Consider the following 20657-nt stretch of genomic DNA (forward strand, 5'->3'; position numbering starts at 1 on the left):
ATAACCACAAGTCTGTTTCCAATTTTCCAAAGCCAAACCTTCATTGTAACAGATAGTCAGAATTACAGAACAAAGCATGATTGTGGAAGAATGACATTTGTAATGTAAACATACAAAATATTTTACTACACAATCAAAAAGCGTATTTTTCAGCCTCAGCTAATACAAATCACCATAAGGTCAATTGTCAATTGGAAAACAAAGCCTGAAGCACTAAAATGATTTGCATTATTATAAATACACTTGGTCTACTCATATGCTTTGAACTGGACATATGTATAAATCTTTGTGGAGATGCAGCCCTGGACTGTTACTATTTGAATATTATATATAATATATGAATAATATTTGAATATTATATATAATATATGAATACTGAGATCAGTATTCATACAGTAGCTGAAAAACAGGTTTTACACTCCTGCTGCTGACATCACTTTTATAGCTCTAACTGGTATTTACATCATGCTATTCCTATGGTGGAAACTGGCAGGATAAAAAATTTGGTAGGCAACACTAGTTAAGAAGGTATCTATGACTGATCACTTTATTTACTCATCTGCTTCCAAAGGAGCAAAATCACTTCAAACCCATCAGAGTAGGTTCTTAATACTATACTTGAACATTACTTCCCCCAGCTCATTTTCCTTTTACTTTTTTAAATCTGCGCATTATATCCCTTCCCTATTTTATTCAGCTAAATCCCTTTTCTATTGTGCAGATGCAAAAAGAAATGCAAAACAAGTGTGTACTCCTTGTGGGATTGTCACCAAAGCAGAGAGAAGTTCACTAGAATTATATACTGCCAGCTCTGTTCTATTCCCACTGACACTCACAGGCATCTTACTGTAAAGGAAGGAACAGAGATGCAAAGCTCCAGCATACAGCAAACATGTATGAGGGAGACAAAGAAAATGGGAATCCTGGTGTATAATAAATATTACGGACTCTGACTGTGTGTATAAAGAATTGCTAAGCAGAAGCAACAGGAATTCTAGTTGTATAATGAACAGTCTTCCAATTTGATTCCAAATTACAGGTGTGTATAACCCATGGAGTTGGGGGTAAATCACGGCTTAAACTCAATGATGTCAAATAAACTACACATGAACAATTAAATGTTTCTCCCCTCCTCTAAATGCAATATTCATAACACCAAGTCTGACAAGTTCCTTTTCAGCTCAAATCACAACTAAATGCACTTCACAAGAGAGATTTGGTTGCCTGCAAAGTTATTCAGGAAACTCAGAACCACTTCAGCTCTCACAGGAAAGTAATTCAAGTTTCAGATAGCCAGGAATTATTTCAGCATCTAAGATTTCAATATACATAGGTTACTGCTACAATTATTAAAAAATGGTCACATTCTTCCCTTAGAAATTCTTAGATAAATGGTTAAAATTTGTTAACAACACTGCATAAAAACTGATTTTTCAAATATTGTACCTTTAATTGATATTTAAAGTTCAATTTCCATTTTGAGAACAGCGAACTATTCCATTTTGAGAAAAGAAGAATGAAAGACAGAGAATTGCAACTTTTTGTATTAACTTGTCCCACTAAAAATGTTTTCTTTGACCTTTGTCTAAAGACAAGAACTAGATACATAAGAGAACCTCACGTATATTGGAAAGGGACTATCAGCTTGTGTATTTTCAGAATTTCAGCTTACCCTTAACAAGACTGATATTGTTAGGATACAGAAAAATGCAGAATATATTCAGAATGCAAACTAACAGATTTTCCTGTATCATAGGACATTTACAGTTTATATATACACAGATACCCTACACACACATACTAATAAATATATATGGATTCATAATGATGCCTTAGGACGCCAAGTGCTATTTATCTCTGCCCTAAGTTAACTGTGTATTTAAGTCCTTGACATGGGGATGCTGGTAATGCAGTATTCATATAATGGCTTCTGTCTTCATGAGATCCTCAGAAGCAGACTTCCAGAAATTATCTGGCATGTTTTTACCTCATTTTCTACTCAATTTATCAAATGAATGTAAACATTTTAAAGACAAGAACAACTAGCTGAAGATGGCAGAATTCCTTACAACCAAATGTAGCAAGTTCAAATGTGTCTCATCATCTGGACACTTCTGTACTCAACTGAAAGACAAATTGCTTTGCTAAAGGGTTAAGACAGACTGGGAAACCTGCCATCTAAAAATAACTCCCTCTTCACTGGAGAAGCAGAACCCAGACAACATAGACTAGAGGATTAACAATGAATGATAAGTTTTAGATGAAGAAGTATCTTTCATCAGGCCAACTGGTGTAACTTTTAAAAATGACACAAGACTTGGGGCAGACAAAGCCTTTTTTGTTTTATCTTTCCAATGTTATTCTCAGCTGGGCAACTATTCTTATTTTGCAGCCAAAGAAAGGCACATACACAAAGTCAAAAGATTTACCCTGGGCTACGTGCAAACCACCAGCAAACTAAGATCAAAGATCAAGTGGTTCTAGATGTAGATTTGGAGTGGGCTCCTTTCCCAGCTTACATCACTTCTCTTGATACTTCTGGAGACCTTGCACTGAACAAAGAGAGACTTGTGAAAATGCCTTAAATGAGTTTTTGCAAGGCATATTCAAATGATAAAAGTACTCTGGGGTCATCTACCCAGCAAACATACTCACTGCTGATGATAAATGGTATCAGTTCAAGACACAAGAACACTCCATATCCCACCAACACTGTCTATTTTTTTAAAATGTCTAGTGCATCGAGACAAGTATTTCCAAAAAGTCAAAGAACAGCCACCCACCTACAAAGAAGAAGACTGCTTTTTCTGGTTGCACTTGTTTGGGGTTTTTTAATAATAATTATAATTTTACACTGAAACAGATTTGTTCAATGTAAGATTAACTGGACTAAAACCAGAGCCTGTTTTTAGGCAGTGTTTCTGAAAAGGAGAGAGTCAGAACACATCAGAAGTAGTTTATACATAAATATATCCAGAGGGAAAAATTACTGAAATATTTGTTTACAGTTTGGAGGCTGAGACTGCCTACAGGTAAATAGTCTGGATGAGAATTAGCATCTGAGGGTGACCAGTCTTTCAAAAGTCTGATCTGATATAACCCTTTCACTGAGCTATAGATAGATATCTGTGTACTGCCCCTTGGGGACTGAGACACCAGACCTGACCTTGAATAGATACCAGCTGCCCTGGCAAAGGCTGCTACCCTGGATCTGAAACAGCCCTGATGATAAACCCAGTGTGGGTCGCAATTAGCACAGCCACTTGACAAGGAGCAGTGCCTTCTCTAGTTTGCGTTGCAGTTGGCAGGCACAAACAAAAAGCTTCCCATAAATCATTGAGCAGTGCCCAACAGAGCAGGAAAAATCCAGAGGGAAGCTTTAATAAGCCATTGAAGAAAACTGTGATAAGTATGAAACAGCAATAGAAATAATAGTGTAAGATTGAAAAACAAGAGTGTAAGGCCTAATATGGGAAGATGTGCCAGCTGGAAGCAGACAGGAACTAACACTGAAAGAAGAGATTACAATGCAATTCTTAGCATAATCAATCAGATAAAAGTATCAGGTTCCTCTTGTCTTCAGCCTGTGATGCATTTAGTTTCGTTGCATACATAGGGATGTTGCTTTGCTATTTGACTGTGCTCCCTGACTGGCTCTCAGCAGTTGTCAGCAAACTGTGCCGTCAGCTCCTGCACCTCTCCCAACAAAGCGCCCAACAAACCCAACAGACTGATGATGATTGCTTTACCTTCTCTGCTTCCCACAACCTGTGAAAGATACACTTCTCAAACATAAGTCTGAAATTTAAGGACTGGACGTTGTGTCACTAAGCAGCGCACCCAACTCCTCAAGGAGCACTGGCTGCACTTCACGGAGGCTCTGCTTCTTTCTTGGAACAACCTCTCTTGGTGCAACCTTGGTACAACCTTCTCTCTTGGTACAATGGTGCTGCAGTGGCAGGAAAGCTATTAAGACTAAAGCACAGTGAACAAAGATCAGTTAGAAGATGGTGTGAAGTTTCCAATTCATATGTTTACAGAAGAAAAGGGGCTTGTGATTACAAAGGAAAGGAAATCAGTGGGGAAGAGATGCCATAAAGGTTTTTTTTTTGTTTGTTTGTTTTGTTTGTTTGTTTTTTCATTGTAAACACAGTTTCTCTCAAAATGTCCAAGCAGACAAAAGACCCTATGAATTCAGGCAACTATAACAAGACAGTCCCCAATCAGGACCCATCCAGGTTTAAAATCACAGAATTATTTAGTTTAGAAAAGATCTTTAAGATCATTGAGTCCAACCATCAACATGACACTGTCAAGTGCACCACTAAACCATGTCCCTAGGTGCCACATCTACATGTCTTTTAAACACCTCCAGGGATGGTGACTCAACCACCACTCTGGGCAGCCTGCTCCAATGCTTGACAACAGTTCCAGTGAAGAATTTTTTCCTAATATCCCATCAAAATCTCCTCTGGCACCACTTAGGGCCAAAAAGTACCAGCTGCTCTGTACTAGCTAACAAAAATACATGATCTTGCACTCCAAGTCTTATAAAAGCCAGTGTTAAATAAAGACCTTTCTTTAGAGAAGGAGGATTTATTCTCTTTAAAATTTTCTGAGATTTGAGGTAAGGTAGAACATAGATCCAAGGGAGCAAAATTAGCAGCTGGAAGCTGAGCCCTTCAGACAAGCTGGCAGAAGAGATCACATACTCTTGAAGAATATCTAACTACAGAAGATCTATTGCTTGGAAGGAGGTCCATCCAAATTATGTATAAGAGAAGTATCCTTGCTATTTGTACTTTGGACTAGGAAAAAAATTATTTTACATACAATATTTCTTTATTAAATTCATTCATTCTAATAATGTTTTTAATTCCTTTGATTCAACCTCTTCAGAAGTCATTCTTTTACTGACTAACAGGAAGGAGAAAAACATGTACCAGGCTGGCAGACAGAAATTTGGTAACTACAGACTTAACTAAGCTTGTGTTTTATGTACTTGACTCTATTAGATTAGAATCGGATGATGCAGAAGGTAGAACATGAAGGACATAGGTTGTTCCAGCAAGACTCCTAGGTCATCTACAGGAGTTGGTTCTCTAATTATTTATATAGTTCATAAGAGTTTATTTATTAAGTATTTCACTAAATGGCCTACATGGTAAACTGATTGAGCAGAAAGAATCAGCATAGAATTCTATCTTGACTGAAACAAGAATCACATTAATAACATCTATAAGGCTATTTTCAGCTGGCAGTATTGCAATGAGAAAAATAAAGTGTTTCTTATCTGTAGACAGCATTCTTACAATCTGAATAGATGACACATTCAACACTGGCCATGCAAATATCGTCTAAAATAAATATCAGCTATTCCTTCTGCATTCTGTAATGACCTTCAGTGGTAACAGTTATGCCCTTCCAGCTGCATGGGTGAACATGGTATCTTCCATCCTGTCACTAACAGATTGTCACTCTGACAATAATTTACAGTGACCACAGTTAATGAGTAAGATTGCATAGTGAAGAACACAATGTTTCGCCCTATCAACTTGCTGAAGTAACTGAAAAGGCTAAAATGGGACTTACAAGCCAAACAGTTTGAGATAAGAACAAAACAATTCACTCTGTCCAAAGAAAACACTTTGTTTGCTTTTCTAGGACACCTCACAAGTTTAGGTTTTAGAAGTCTACAACAACATAGCTACCAGAGTCCCTCTGAGCACTCACAGAAGCAAATACGCCTGCAGATAAGTATGAGCCTGAGGGTCAGATTTGTCTCCGGAATACCAGTATTTTTGAAATTGTTTCTGTGTTTCTTAGCTTGTTACTTCAAAGGTAGTTCAAGGGTTAGAAAATGAGGACCAATTAAAAACAAACTCAAAAAGAATTATTGGGAGTAGACCAGCTTATGGTTTTGTTTTACCAAGAGCCTTTACATAAATGTAACATTTGTGTTTCCTGCATTTCAAACTGTGACATTCCAATTGGTAAACTCTTTTAATGTATTCTGTAATACACTAGGTGTCAGTTGCCCAAACTGACCATTTCATTATAGGTTTTAAACTTTATATTATTTTCTCTACAAGAAAAGCCTGAAATTACATTTTGGTATTTACTCACAAGCCCATCTGTGTCCTCCTCTTGCCTGCCCCTTGCTCCTCGCTGTGTTGGCTTCTGACTAGTGCTGAGCAACCTGCTGTTTTTTGCCTTTATTAATACTTCAATGGCTTTTTGCTGAACAAAGAAAGCCTAATCATCAGGAGGCAAGACCACAAATCCCAGCTTCACTACATATAACCAGCCTAGTTACTTACCAACATTATTATCACAAGAACAGAAAACTGTTCTTAGAGAAACAGCATAAAAGTTACAGGAAGATTTACAGCTCGGCTCTAAAAGGTATTCATGTAACAGCTGGACAGATAAGAATGCAGAAACAAAAAATTATTCACTGTGTTTATCTTACAGTGATGAGCTTGCCCTGTCATTAAGTCCCTACAGCTAACTTTTCCTTGATATACACTGACATTCAAAGAGAAATGAAATGATACTTCAAGCACTTCTACTTCCATCAGTCTCTCAAAACTGACTACTCCATAGTGGATGTTATGCTAATATGTTACTTCTGAATTCAACTCTAGAGAGGGGAACAAAACTACAACTACTATTGAGTCAGATGCTTGTTTAATGCTACTGCTGGACAAAACCTTAGTGGAGAGGAAAAACTGCGGCTATTGCTATTTACTATCAAAGTGGACAATAAACATTTCCATGTTTACACTATAGAAAACAATCCTTTCATCTCTGAATTTGAATCAACCAACTGCAAAATGGTTTTTAGAAATCTTATTTTAGTGGATTAAAGCATCTTTTAAGTCATACATTTTTCAAACCGTTAATTTTGCAAGCAATAGGAAAAACCCCATCAAATCTAATATAAGAATTGTTAGCTTCAAAACAAATTATTACTTCTTCTTGAACAGAGACACATCCAAACTCATTTATCTCCTTAATGCTTTTACAATTCTGCTTAAAGCCCCAAATTTTTGGGACAGAGTATGCTAGACAATATGTAATAGGCATAATATTTTTAGCCTGTTCATGATAAAGAGATGATAAATACCATGAGAAGCCCATGGCTATGCCCAGGACCATGAGAAGTCAGGGAATACTTTGGATGTCCCTTTGAACTTTTAAGAATTAAAGGCTAATCGCCTTTTTAAAACGGAGATTGCTTAAAGCTTTCCGCAGAAGATAAAACCTTTACTAGATGAACTACATCTGTTCATCACATCATTCAGAGTCAGCCACACCAGTCATCTTGGAATGAAACACAACAAATCTGGGTGGAGGCTAAAAAGAGATTATTCTGACTTCAGTCCTTGGACACACTGTTCAGCGTGAGCCCCAGGAACTCAATGGGAGCCTGTGCTCAACCACCCTTTCCCAGCCCAAGCCCTCATCTAATTACAATTCCTGTATCCTCTGGTCCTGCAGAACTCCCCCTTACCTTCCCTTGTGTTAAGGCACTGAAGACAGTAATTTACGTCTAATTAACGGAACTGAGTCATAACGAGCTTCTTTCTTTTACGAGACTTGAATGTTAAATGTCCGAAAAAACCAATGAAACCCGGCTTTTAGTCCCGCTCCATGTGTCAAGTTCCTGCAGCACAAAGCTGTTATTCAGGCCTTGCTTTGCATACAGTCGGAGGGTCGGGGGGGTTATTCACACTGACAAATTCTTAGGATGGCACACACAGAGCCACCAGCTTCAATATTTTAGCTATGCAGCCATGCTGAAAGAGTCTCATCCTTAGGGACCCGCTGATTTTCTCCTCCAGCTTTGGGAGGGTATCCTTTTCTCCCTGACTGAATTTGACAGCACCCTTTAGGGGGGATCAATTTCCACGCCACAGAGACAAAAGGCGGGATGAAAGTTGGAAGGCAGGCGTACAAAGACCCGCACATCTGCCCAAAGAACAGCACGATAAAGCAGTTCTGCTGCTGATCCAAGATGAACCACCAAGATGTCATGAGGTAAACGCAGGCTATCAAAGAAACCGACTATGTGGGAACAAAAGCATGCACGAAAATGTAAAAAAAGAAACTGAGCTTCTCACTCCATGAAAGCAGCAACTGTTGCTGATCCAGTGAACCTAACCATAATAACACAAAAAACCAAAATGTATGACGATACTGATGTAACATCTCAAAAGACAAGTTCTTCCATCATATGTTTATCATTGTGTTTTTAAAAGTTATATAGACAATGTTGACCATGCACAGATTATGCAAATACTAATTTGTTACTATAAGCAGAAAGACAAGAAAACAGCCTAAGAAGGACCAGGCAGATCGTGAAGGTACAGTCTTAAACAGCTTTGTTCTTCCATGGCCACACGAGATACCGTAACTTTGGAAGTGCGATCAAATGGATGCTTCCATCTGCACAGCACAAATGCCTCTGCACATCCACTCAACTACAAATGGACTCATGAAAGAAGAGGTTTCTATTCTACTTCATAGTCTTAGACCTTCCTGCTTAATTTTACAGAAAGTCACAAATACAGACTCTTGTGGGCTACTAGATGCAATAAAGACTGAGAATTATCTCTGTATTAAAACAATTCTATATGATTGTTGTAACATTTAGATTTAAAAACTCTTTTTTCCAAACTAACTTTAAGATGAGAATCTTCTTTAATGTTCAACTATTATGCCTGATGTCAAGGGACACATAAATAGTTATAAATCTACCTACTCATTTTTATCTGTAGTTCACCTAAAGTGCAATGTAGTGACAACAAAATAAAATCTTAGACTAAAGTTACTCATATGGAAATCCACTTCGTAGGAAAACTTTCACAGATTAGAATTTGTGTCAGTATCATCACCTTACCCACAGCAACTTTAAACTCCGTATATATTGCTGCCTCCAACTTCAAACTCAGGCTCTCTAAAAATGTTGTGAACAACAGCTTAAACTGGCATGGCATTTAGTTTTCAGCTGTTCTGACTTACCTCCCCAGTCCCTCTCAATATCTCTTTTTGCACAAACTTGTGCTAGTAAGAGAAAAATCCAAAGATCATAGTTTTTATACAATTAAATTAATGCAATTATGATTTACTGCATAAACTTTTAGCGTTTTTTGGTTCTAACATATTGAACATATTAAGCAAAACCTATACAGGTTTTTTCCCTCTCCTGTTGGTCAAAATAACTGAGGCACATTAAGTTAATAATCTAGTTACTTGATAAAAACATTTAATTTGCTTAATAGAAAGAAAAGGTGATTATTTTTCAATTGGATAAAAGCACCATTTGTTGAAACTGAATTGCATTAGGAGCACTTTTAATTTTACAGCCATATGAAACGAAAAAACAATGTACGTTTAAAGAATCATGCTTGTCAAACATTCATTTTGTTAATGTACTGTTCTAGTCTTCCATGTTAATGGCTTACTTAATATACTTTTCAAAGAAATTTAACATGAAAAAGAAAACAATTTAAGCATATCCCAGTATATTAAAACTAATCTTCACTTGAAAAAAATACTGGTAATGAGCTAAGTTAGTAAATGGAATCGCATTCAGAAGCAAAACAAGTTCCCAGTCAAAGATATCATCAATCAAACATGAGTATCTTAGTAAAACTACTACAGTCTCTTTAAACCTAACCACCAAAAGCAAGATTTGTAGTTTTCCTTTTTCCCACGTTATTTTTCTTTATGTGTAAATATAGAAAAAAAGACAACATATCAAGAACCATATATCATGAGTTTGCCAAGGATCCCATTCCTCTTTTCTCAATCATTCCAGTTCTGTTCCTTTTAAACTGAGTCAAATGGATTTGCAAAGGTTGATTATCATCATTTGCATGTAAAATGCATTTTTACTGGAGAAGTACACAGGGCAGATAAAAAGACAAGAGGAAAAAGGGGATGGGAAACCGCTAATGAAAACATACACCAAACATGAAAAATTGTTTCCAGAATTGTTCTCCCCCAATATGAACACACAGATACAGCACAGAAATGAAAATCTGCTGATGAGACTACTCTGTTTGCTAAGAGCATAAGGTTCAGGCTAAAGTGTACCATGTTTTCTCAAAAATTTCCAGTGCACAGTCCTCTGGAAGAGATAGTTTTGAAATAGCACACACAGTGTTTCTACAAAAAAGCACAGTGTAAGGTGCATCACATATTACACGCCTCTATTCCTGAAATAAAAAATAAAATTTTTGACCAACAAAGCTACATATAATTTTCTACTTTAATACTTGCAAAGGACTTCAATAATTACAAATTTGATTTAACATTTATTTGATCCACATTATTTCCTATTCTATAATTTCAACATTTTTATGCATTATATGTTTAAGTAAACTGAATTACGAAGAAAACCCTGACAGATTGACAAAGTGTCAAAGGATGGCATTATTGTGCTGAACTCAGATTGCTTCAATGCATGCTGTACTAGACCAGTGAGCATCTTACCTTTCCTTCACTATGAAAACTGAATATAAAAGCCTGCATTCTCATGCTACTAAAAGTTTAATTGTGCGTAAGAAGGATCTACTCCTAAAACTTAGGAGTGGTGGTCAACAAAATTTTAATGCTAGACAAAGATGTCAGATAGGATTCATTTCTACATTTAAATCTCAAGTCTATTTATGCAGCAATGTTCTCTATTATTTAGACAACTGACTTGCAAACCAAAACTTGCAAATCTATGGGAAATTTGATTTTAAAACAGGAATAAAGATGGATAGAACACGGCTAAAAAACCTGGTTGTTTTGTTTTGTTAATAGATGTCTCCAAATGGGAAGCCCTTCTGCTAGCTCGTCCAAACAGCAAGTTCTTAATTCTCAGTCATTGGTTCCACCTAGTTAGAAACTATTCTTAACTTGGATATTAAAACCCTTTTGTTCCTATACTTAGTGAACAACCAACAGGAACAACAAAAGCAACAAAAATTCAGGCTGGAGAGAACTCGTTTTAAGCTTCATCTCTACAAAAGGGTCTCTTTAGTCAGTCAGATTCTTTTCTTTTGCATTTGTGCCCCAATGCAGCTGCACCAAAGCCAAACTCACAACATAATGGATGCAGCATTTTACAGCAGAGCAAAATGTGTTCATCACTACTATGACAGCATTACAGGAGGACTGGATTTTTAATTAAAAATCAGTGTTGTTTTCCATACCTTTAAGTCTTTGCTTTATAAGGCTTCTCTTTGTGAAACACAATTAATTTAAAATATATTAAATTAGGTGTTTTACAAAGGCATCAATCAGTGGGGCCATTTTGCTGTCTGGTTTGTTGTTTTTCTTTTTTTGTTTGTTTGTTTGTTTGGGGTTTTTCTGTGGTATTAGTTTATCTTTACATAATATAGTTTCAGCAGAAAATGTGAAAATGCTCTGAAGATCAAAACTGTGGCCAATGCATTTTTCCATGTCTGAGAAAAAGGAAATATGCATTTTTCCTATACCGAGCAAGAGGTCTTGCAGGTGTTTAGATAGTCATACCAAGTAAAGAACCAAGATTCAAGAGCTGGATGCCAGTTCCATTTTTTAAACACTACCTCTCTTTTCAATCATAGTTAAATCGTAATAAATTTTGTGCAAAGAAGTTTACCATCATGATAACATTAAAAGAAAAACTAAATAAATAAGGGCTTCTGCTAATATCAAGCCCAAATGCTGCTTTTAAGGCGCCCATTTCGGGCTTTTATTTAAGGAGATAGCGATGATCACTGCAACATCCAATCTTCTCTACTTTCTAAGTGATCCCAACTTGAAACTGGTGAGAGTCTGAAATGTAACACTAAACATATTTAAAAACACATTACTTCAACACTTTGGGATATGGTGAATCAAAGATTTTTTTTTATTCCTTTGTAAAATTTCTGAATAATGATACTAACAGAGATATGCAAAACCTCTTTTCAGAAAGGGAACGTGCTGTTGCCTTCAGAGCAGAATTCACATCACAGTATATATTTGATGAGTATAGGACTCAACTGAATAACTGCAGAGCACAATATAAACCCTGGGTCACAATTTAAGTGTCCCATAGCTCCACCACACCAGCTAAAATTCCTCATGTGACCAAGTACAGTGCTGCAGTGGCATGTCCTGAAGAGACCGTGAGGGCAAAAATACTGTGTTTGTGACTGAGGCAGAGAAATATACTGCATAATACATGGTTCTCTCTGCTGCTCATTTCAGAGACAAAAACATGCAGACAAATAAAGGCAGTATTTCATTTTGGCCAAAATTAAGCATGACTTCCACCAGCATGGGAACAAGAACAGAACACAATAAACTAATTCTAAAATTGCACTGCTATTTTATAGAGTAGGAAAAAAAAAAAAAAAGTAGTATCCCAGAGAGGCTCTTCTCTAGCTTTAAGTATTATTTGATTAGGGTTTTTTTAAAGCATAACAGAGTCTTTATTACATTAGGTAAGTATCTCCCTATTGGGTGGACCAGTTATGTATATTGGAATTTAGTCTTTGTAACACAGAAACTACTCCAAACTTCTACTGAAGGTTTTTACTTTTGTAGTTCTCCAGTTCTCTCACCTCCATGCAGAGCTAGTATGATGTGCCCATGACTGTTACAAAAGAATAAAGAAAAACTGTTGTCTTGAAAATACTGAATTCAACTACAAACTTCCAGAGGAGCTATTCTCATTCAGGTGGTCCACACTTATCAGGAATTTTTTGCCTCATATAATATAAATTACTTCTCTAAGCATTGATTCTTTCAGGTATGAACATAAGCAATTATAAAGAACCCAAGATTTATTGGATGAAATAATTTTAAATTTAACCAGCTATCATTTCACTGTAAGGGACTTCTCTACTCTCCATGTGGTAGTAATACAATACAATATTAATGATTTAAAAAAGGAAATAATCAAGCTGTAGAAAGCTGGAACACAGCAAATGAATTACATGTAAAAAAGTATTTCCCATACAAAGAAAATGGGTGTGCTTGCAAAAAAAAAAATCTTTGCTATCCTGAATATACTTTGTTAAACAACATTATTTCAGTAATAAATAAGTATCCAACATCTAACATTCAACCAAGTCTGTTTCAAGGAAAAGAAAAAATATTTTGAATAAACTGTGGTATCTGGTGATTTACATTAAAAAAAACCCAAACGAATAAATCTTTAAAGATGAACAAAACATTTAGAACTGTACTTCCAACAGAGTTCTAAAGTATTACTTCACTCACTGAAGCTGGTAGGAGGGCAAATACCAGTCAGTGATTATATGTTCTCATATTCTAACTGCAAGTCACAAGAAAGGAAACACAGGATTTGGAATGGGGCACTAATTCCAGAAAGGAAGCTAAAAATTCAAAAAGAATACACATAATGACAACTTTTTTAACTTTTCTTTTTCACAGTCCAAAAGTCAGTTTTCAGAGGAGGGGAAAAAATGGGCATGAGGACATCTGAAAAGAGCTAGGAACACACAAAAACATGCAGCTGTTGGATTTTTTTCTCCTTCTTTGAGGAGGCCTAAAACATTTTCCACTGGACATGTACCTCTCCATCTAACAAACTTCAGTCTTCTGGTAAGAGAGCTTCTTAACACACTTACAGGAGATCTCCCAAAACATACAAACAGGAGACAAAAATCATAGTAATTGCATTGCTATCCTCATTGCAACTGAGATACAGAACTGATACAAGGCATCTGGCTGTAGAAACAAGGACGTCGTGGTTGCTCAATAATTCTGTTCAACCAGAAAAAATAAAAATCTGGGACTGTGAGGTTTAACCTATCAAATAACAATTCTGGAAAGCAATAATCCTTTTATATTTGCTTCAGTCTGGAAATCTGTCTTTCCTCAATGGTGCTTACAGGCACTCACAGTGGGAACAATGAAAGTCAAACCACATATTTCTTAGAGGGCTGCTGTTAAATTTGGAAAAGCATATATAATTTGGGGGAAAGAAGGAAAAAAAAATCATTCTTGCTTGCAGTGATTTCTTGCAGACATCTGCCAGATGGGACAATTCCCCAGACTGATCTGCTTTCCAATTCTGTTTCAGATACCCAGCTTTCCTAAACAATTTTAATTATCTGACATAAAATGTCTGGCAGTAAATCATACGTATTTCTTCTATAACTTGGTGCAAAAATTCTACCAGTTCTCACTGGAAAATGAGTCATGATTTACATATTTGTAACAATTCCTTCCTTCCTTCCTTCCTTCCTTCCTTCCTTCCTTCCTTCCTTCCTTCCTTCCTTCCTTCCTTCCTTCCTTCCTTCCTTCCTTCTCTTGATCTTTGTCGTAAAAACACTATTCAAACATACTAAGTGACTACAGGTTACCAGGTCAAGAAAACAGAGCTACAAAATGAGCTACCACCTCTCTGATAACTGGACTATGGCTAAGTTGCTATGTTTCTTTAAATCAATCTCCCCTCCATCAAAAAACCAAAAAACCCAAAACAACCAACCCTTGTATTTATTGCAACCAAAGGATGCACATGCTTCTATTTAAGTCAGTGCAATACTAAAAATGACTTTCCTCTTCTAATGACATAAAGTAGAAAAAAAGTACACATAGCTACATTATCCATAGAGACTAGAGGTAGGATAATTAGTGGTAATTAGCCGTATTGTATTCTCCTCCCTAACTAGTATCCCAAATCCATTGTTTGTCCAAGTCTAAAAAAGAGAAGGATTAAGACAAACCAAAATGAAGTTAAGCAACAAACATGAGAAGCAGCCTGGCAAGAGCAATTAATAAGGGATGATTAAAGAGCTGAACATAGTGAAGCATAGCGATATGCTTCACGTATCTCAGTGAAGCAACAACTGAGGGAGGCATGATATCGTCCACAAAGTATTTGAAGGACACATAATACGGAGGAGGATGAGGATTTCTGTAAGCCTGCATGACCCGTGAGGGTGCCATGAGTGCACCAGCCTGTGAAGATAGGAACAATGGAAGCAGATATCAGCAAGAGTCTTTAATAAGATTCACTTAACATGCATTTATGTTTGAAAGAGTAGCACTTCCTCTGACTCTCTTAACTTCCAAAACCTTGCACCACCTCTGGAAAAAAACAGCCTTTCATGTGAGAACAGCTCTTAGCTCTTTGCAACCTATGAAACAGAAGCCAGTCTGAGTTGTTCACTTGCACATTTGTTTTCTTCTCTGCAATCTTGGTGTTTTTCAACACAGGTTTTGCTGGTATGGCAGGAATTATAAAACACGGATTTAGAAAGCCCTATCACTGGCTGTCCTGGAGTGGTATTAGGTGTTTCCTAAATTTTGTCTTGAATCAGGACGCTGCCCACACAAGAGATGATTTCATTTTTTTAAAAACAAAATCAATAAACAGAAATAACAAAGTAAGAAAGCCCTTGGAAAATCCCTCTAAAATACAAAAAACCCAAAACCTTTGAATAAAAACCCCACACTAAACCCATGAAACAACAACAAACACCCCACCTACTTCCCCAGAAGAATGTGGAGGCAATACTCTGGAATGCTCTGGGGATGAACACTACCACAGACAAATATGTGAGAGAAATACGAACATCATCATTTTTTGTTCTTTTTCTAGATGGTGAAAAAGAGTTACATCAGCATCTGAAAAGTATCCATAAAACCATTTTATGAATCACTTTCCAGAGATTGCACTCAACAGGGCAGAGACCAAACAGCAAGGTTGCTGAACCTGCATATTCATGCATGTGCCAAACAAGCAAAAGATAGAGCAGATGACAGAAAGGCTTAAATCCCAGAAGTTCATGTACTTCTATGTAGGAATTTCCTCAGATCAACTTTCTAACTAGCAGTGGTTTCAAAAAACTTTCAGGGGAAAGAAAAAGATCAGGTTTTTGGCTATGTTTCACTCATGAAAGCTCACATACAAACTCCAGAAGATCAAGGATGAGGTATCTGCTAAGGTTCAAGGTTAGAAACATCAACATTCTGGGAGAGCAAATTTACATCTAGGCTTTGAAAGGGATTGTGATTCTCAGCTCCACTAAACTAGAGAGGGAGATTCAAAAAAAATCTCTCAAAAATAAGAAATTTACCTTAACATCCAGGAGAAAAAAAAAAAACAAAAACAAAAACAAAAACAAACAACAAACCAACAAATCCAACAAAAAACAACCCAAACAACAAATATACAAATGCATCACTGGATACTTTATAAGGATGAAGGAGACACTTTTGTGTACGCAAAAGGAAAGGGGAAGAATGGTATTATAGCATCCTATCTTAAAAAAATAAACCCCTCAACCTTTCTTGAGAAAATTATGCATTGATTGTAAACTGCCAAATGCAAGAAGCTAATACACCTGTGGGAGTGCTAAGCAAAACTATTTTTGGAGGATGATGAGATGGCTGGTGTAGGTACCAAGAGAAAACAGTTTATTTTATTTATAAGAATACAGCATATCCCTTACAGTACGGCCTCAACAGTTCCACTGGGCAAACCTGCCAGGACTAGATCTGCAAAAATAAAGGCTTAGATGAATCCACACAACATTTAATATTGAAGATGATAAAGCAAAATGCACTTTAAACTTAGGTTCCACGCTGAAAACGCAAGAGTAGCAATTAGAGGGAACATAATTAAACTTGCACAGTAAGCATATTTGATGCACATCTCACTGCTGAACAATACACTGGGAAGTACAAAGCCATTTCTACAGATATGTTTTACAGAATACATGCACACAGACACTGACTTTAGGGTGACACCGGAATAGAGCATCCTCTGTTGACTTTTTGTTATTTCTCTGTCTCAATCCGGCATATACCACAGCTTTCAATTCAGTATATAGCCTCCTAACCAATAATGGCTCTTTCAGATATCCTAAAGAGTGCTCTGGTAACACTGACCTTTGATGTTTGCTGCTTATAGTAATTATGCTTAGGAGAAAACATCATTACTTTCCTCTAAATGTGATAGTTATCTCTTAATAGCTGTAAATATAAATAAGGGCCTAAATAATGTCAGATTTATATGATGCTTTTTCCTCAATAAAACCAAATTATTTCTAAGGTCAATTTTATTTAAACAATTAATGTAGTAATTTTTGCCTTCCAGTTTTACCATAGGGTGCTGTCCCAAAGACCTCCCCCATAGCCCTTGCCCCCAGCCTGCTTTGACCACCCCCTTTTATTTTTCTCTGTAAATTTAGCTACAGTTCACAGAATTTCCATTTCCTTTCTTGAAGTCTAATTTTACATCTTTATTCAATATAGCATTCCTTGACTCCACACACCAGATAACACTTAGAGTTTACCCTATTTGAGGGATGGCACTCAGTACCTTGCGATCACTCCTTACTTAATATGACTACTGCCCCCTTTAACAACCAAGTTCTTAAACAAAACTCACATTATTTTACTTTTCCTTCTATAAAGTAATTTTTATTTGCAGCTTCCAATACAAATGCAAAACTAGGAGAAGGATATGCATCCAGGTTATCTGATCCACAAATCCTGGACAGGCTGTCAAGTAAGATGCTTACTTACTGTCCTTTTAGACAGTGCCAAAATTACATTTCATCCTTTTCTACCCTCCTCCTCCCATAAACATACCTCTGGCAGAGGTTGACAAGTAGAAGAAGCATCTTAAATGGGCCATCTGCATGGAGTGAATTTCATCCACAAACCCCATTTACTGCTACTCAGTATTTGTATATTTTGTGCATGAATCTTCTGCTATGTAATTTATGCAGTCAGTTCAAAAGTACACAGAAGTCATTAGATGCAGCAGAACATTTAGTCTACTCAGATTTATGTTATGGAACTCTGAGCAGCATCAGAAATTAGATTATCTGATTTGCAACAGAAAAGGGAAGAAAGTGTGGAGGAAGGGTCTTCGGTCAAATAAATCCTTGCTTTCCTGAGCTAACATTATGCATTTTAAGGTAGCTCTTTGGGGGAGGAAAAGAAACAAAAAACCCAAAAACCCCCACAAACAAACAACAAAACAACAACAAGAACAACAAAAACAAACTGAAGAAACAAATAAAAAAGGCATGGCATTTTGGCCACCTCCTTCCTGCCACTGCCTTAAAACAATCAACCTCTAAAAACTTCATGGAAACCAAGAAGCTTTAACCTATGTCCAAATAGCTGATGTAGATGTGGAAAGCATGATTTGGTGTCAAAATGATCACCACAGAATCCAAATAAAGCTTAATTGAAAAAAACTACAAAAACCATCAGCTCGTGAAAACAATGGTTTTGTAAATACAAACCATTAATGAAATTAAACCTTTTATGTTTTCTAAAGTTAATATAGCTGTGAAAAATAGTTTGTAAAAGAAACTCAAGAATTCTTATTTTTTTGTCATAAATTAAAAATTAGTTTTAAGAAAATTATCTAATTATCTTATTGCATTAGAAATTGTGCTTGTTTGTAAATTTTGAGTTCTCATGTGATGAAAACATGCCATAGACAAGTATATATGTACAGTGATCAATGCATGTTTCCAAAACTGCATACAACCTACAACTTCTGTCTTTAGTCCACTTGTACAAAGGCAAGCATTACTTTTTACAGATGCCTCATTCTGAGGCAATACTTTGCTGGAAGGGTTAAGCAAAAACTTTTTCCATACATTTTGGTTAGCCAGCTTGCAAACTAGAAAGGAGACCAAGACAAACTTAACATCTTCGGTAGCTGTAATGGTTTTCCTTCAGTATCATCTTTGTAGCTACTGACATGATTTATCTTTAAATAACTTCTTGTTTAAAGTACACATATTATTCTGCCATTAATTGAATGCAATTATCCAGATTTTTTTTAACTGAAGGTATTTCATAATTCTCTAGCACTGTTTCAGTCCACAAACAAAACAATAACACTCAGCTGATGGGAAGGGGCCAGGGGTGTTTTGGAAGAAAAAAATATGAGAGGAAAGGGGTCTTGCTAGACAGTTAATTAAAAAAAAAAAACAACCAACCAAAAAATCCTCTACATGTCCAATGAGCATGATAAATGGTAAAGAGATAAACTGACTCATTTTCTAACACTTTAGTCTTGGCGTTTGACCAAGAGGTCCCTTCCTGGCAAGCAGCCCTGCAAGCTACCGACACTCAAAACATCTGTAAGTATAAACTTCTTCTGGACATTTATTCATTCCTAACATATGAGCTCATTAACTTTTTTTCCTAATTGCAATCTGAGTGGATTTTTTGAGGCAGAGTATTCAGCTAAACAGGTCCAGCTGCTGCAACAGAAGCAGCCGAAATGCAACTGCTCATTCCTGGGGCTCTGCCAGTGCCAGGGCACCCAAGTGGGCTGGTGCTCAGGCCTTTTCCACACAGCTCCTACCCAATTCTTTTAGCTTATTAGGAGAGACTTCAAGGTTTTCTAAAAAAATCAGGTTTGCACTGAGCACGAAGGCGGTCAGACTTCTGCGCTTTGTTTGTTCTGTAAAAAGGTACAGGGTTTATCTAAAAACTTTTCCAAACTTGTATTATCTTTGTCATGTTGGATATCTTTGTTGTATAATCAACTGCTCAAGAGTGTCCTCCCCCACTGTATCACCAGCTTAAAATGTAGGCTGACTTCAATCTAGTTAGCAAAGTTAAAAGTGGGGACAGAATTTCCCTCTCTGTTTTTAAACTGATGCCACTTCTCCCCACCCTGTAATCCCACTTCAAAAATGAGCACAGCCCTTTGAGCACTGCCATCTTGTGGAATGGCATCCTACAAAGGAAAACCACAAACATTTGAGTAACTTGATAAATTACAGGGCTTATGAGAAAATGAGTTAACTTTGGTCTTGCACCACATCCCAAGAGAGCAGGAGAAAACTGTGGTATAACTTCTCATTATCCTTGCAGAACCATTTATGCCTCTCTGCTGTGTAATTCCTGAACTTCTGGTCTTTCATTACATTCCCAAGAATGCACACCATGTCTTGTTAAGAATAATTTCACTATTCAACAGAGCATTTACATATAAGTCTTGAGGAAGAACTTAAACCAATCCCTGCACCACTGTCTTAGGAGATGATCAGCTCTCAGCACACAAAATTCACATGAGTTTGATATCCCAACTCACAACATTACATACTTCACAGGGCTCTGTATAAAAGATGGGAAGACTGTGCAAGAACAGAAAGGTCTATCTGCTGAGTGATCTAGTCAAAAGATACAGCACTCAAATACATGCGCCTACAACTTTTTTGGCATAAACTAGCAATGAATGGTAGCATTCAGCTTGCCACCCCGTGGAAGTGCCACCACTCGAGCATATGCACAACAGGTTGTCAGCTGCTATGTGACAATGGTAACCTGTTCAAACCTGTTCAACAAAACTGAAGAAAAGGTGCATTTGAAGTACACACTTGAAAGATGAGGCCTCTCTGGTTCAACAGGTTGGGGATACAGAAGAAGACAACAGCAGGAACTGTGGCAAAAACAATGCTGAGGTCTGCATTTAGGAAAGCAGGATGAAAACATGTAGAGGAGTAGGGCAGGATCCTGACTTCAGTGTTTGGACATAGAAGTAGCATGGGGAAGACAGATTTGAGAGCCCTTCAAGTAACTCCAGAGCCTCTTTTTGCATGGAACAAACTTAAGTCAAAAAGGTCAATTCAGCCTACGTGCAACTACCCTGAAAACAAAGGAAGAGTGGA

General features: G+C 36.8%; 1 protein-coding gene across 2 annotated transcripts in view; it reads right to left on the reverse strand.

Moving 5' to 3' along the window:
• Positions 1–20657, reverse strand: part of CDH2 (cadherin 2) — a gene marked incomplete at its 5' end in the record, with an annotated part of 114583 nt that overhangs the window by 61270 nt on the left and 32656 nt on the right. The window contains one exon of one of the 2 annotated variants that reach the window (XM_083868051.1): positions 6127–6248. The exons of the other annotated variant lie outside the window; for it this stretch is intronic. Of the gene's footprint in view, positions 1–6126; positions 6249–20657 lie in introns of those variants that run through there. 2 annotated transcript variants of the gene reach the window in all.

Source organism: Zosterops lateralis (genome assembly GCF_965231275.1).
Source record: "Zosterops lateralis genome assembly, chromosome: 1".
Lineage (NCBI taxonomy): Eukaryota > Metazoa > Chordata > Aves > Passeriformes > Zosteropidae > Zosterops > Zosterops lateralis.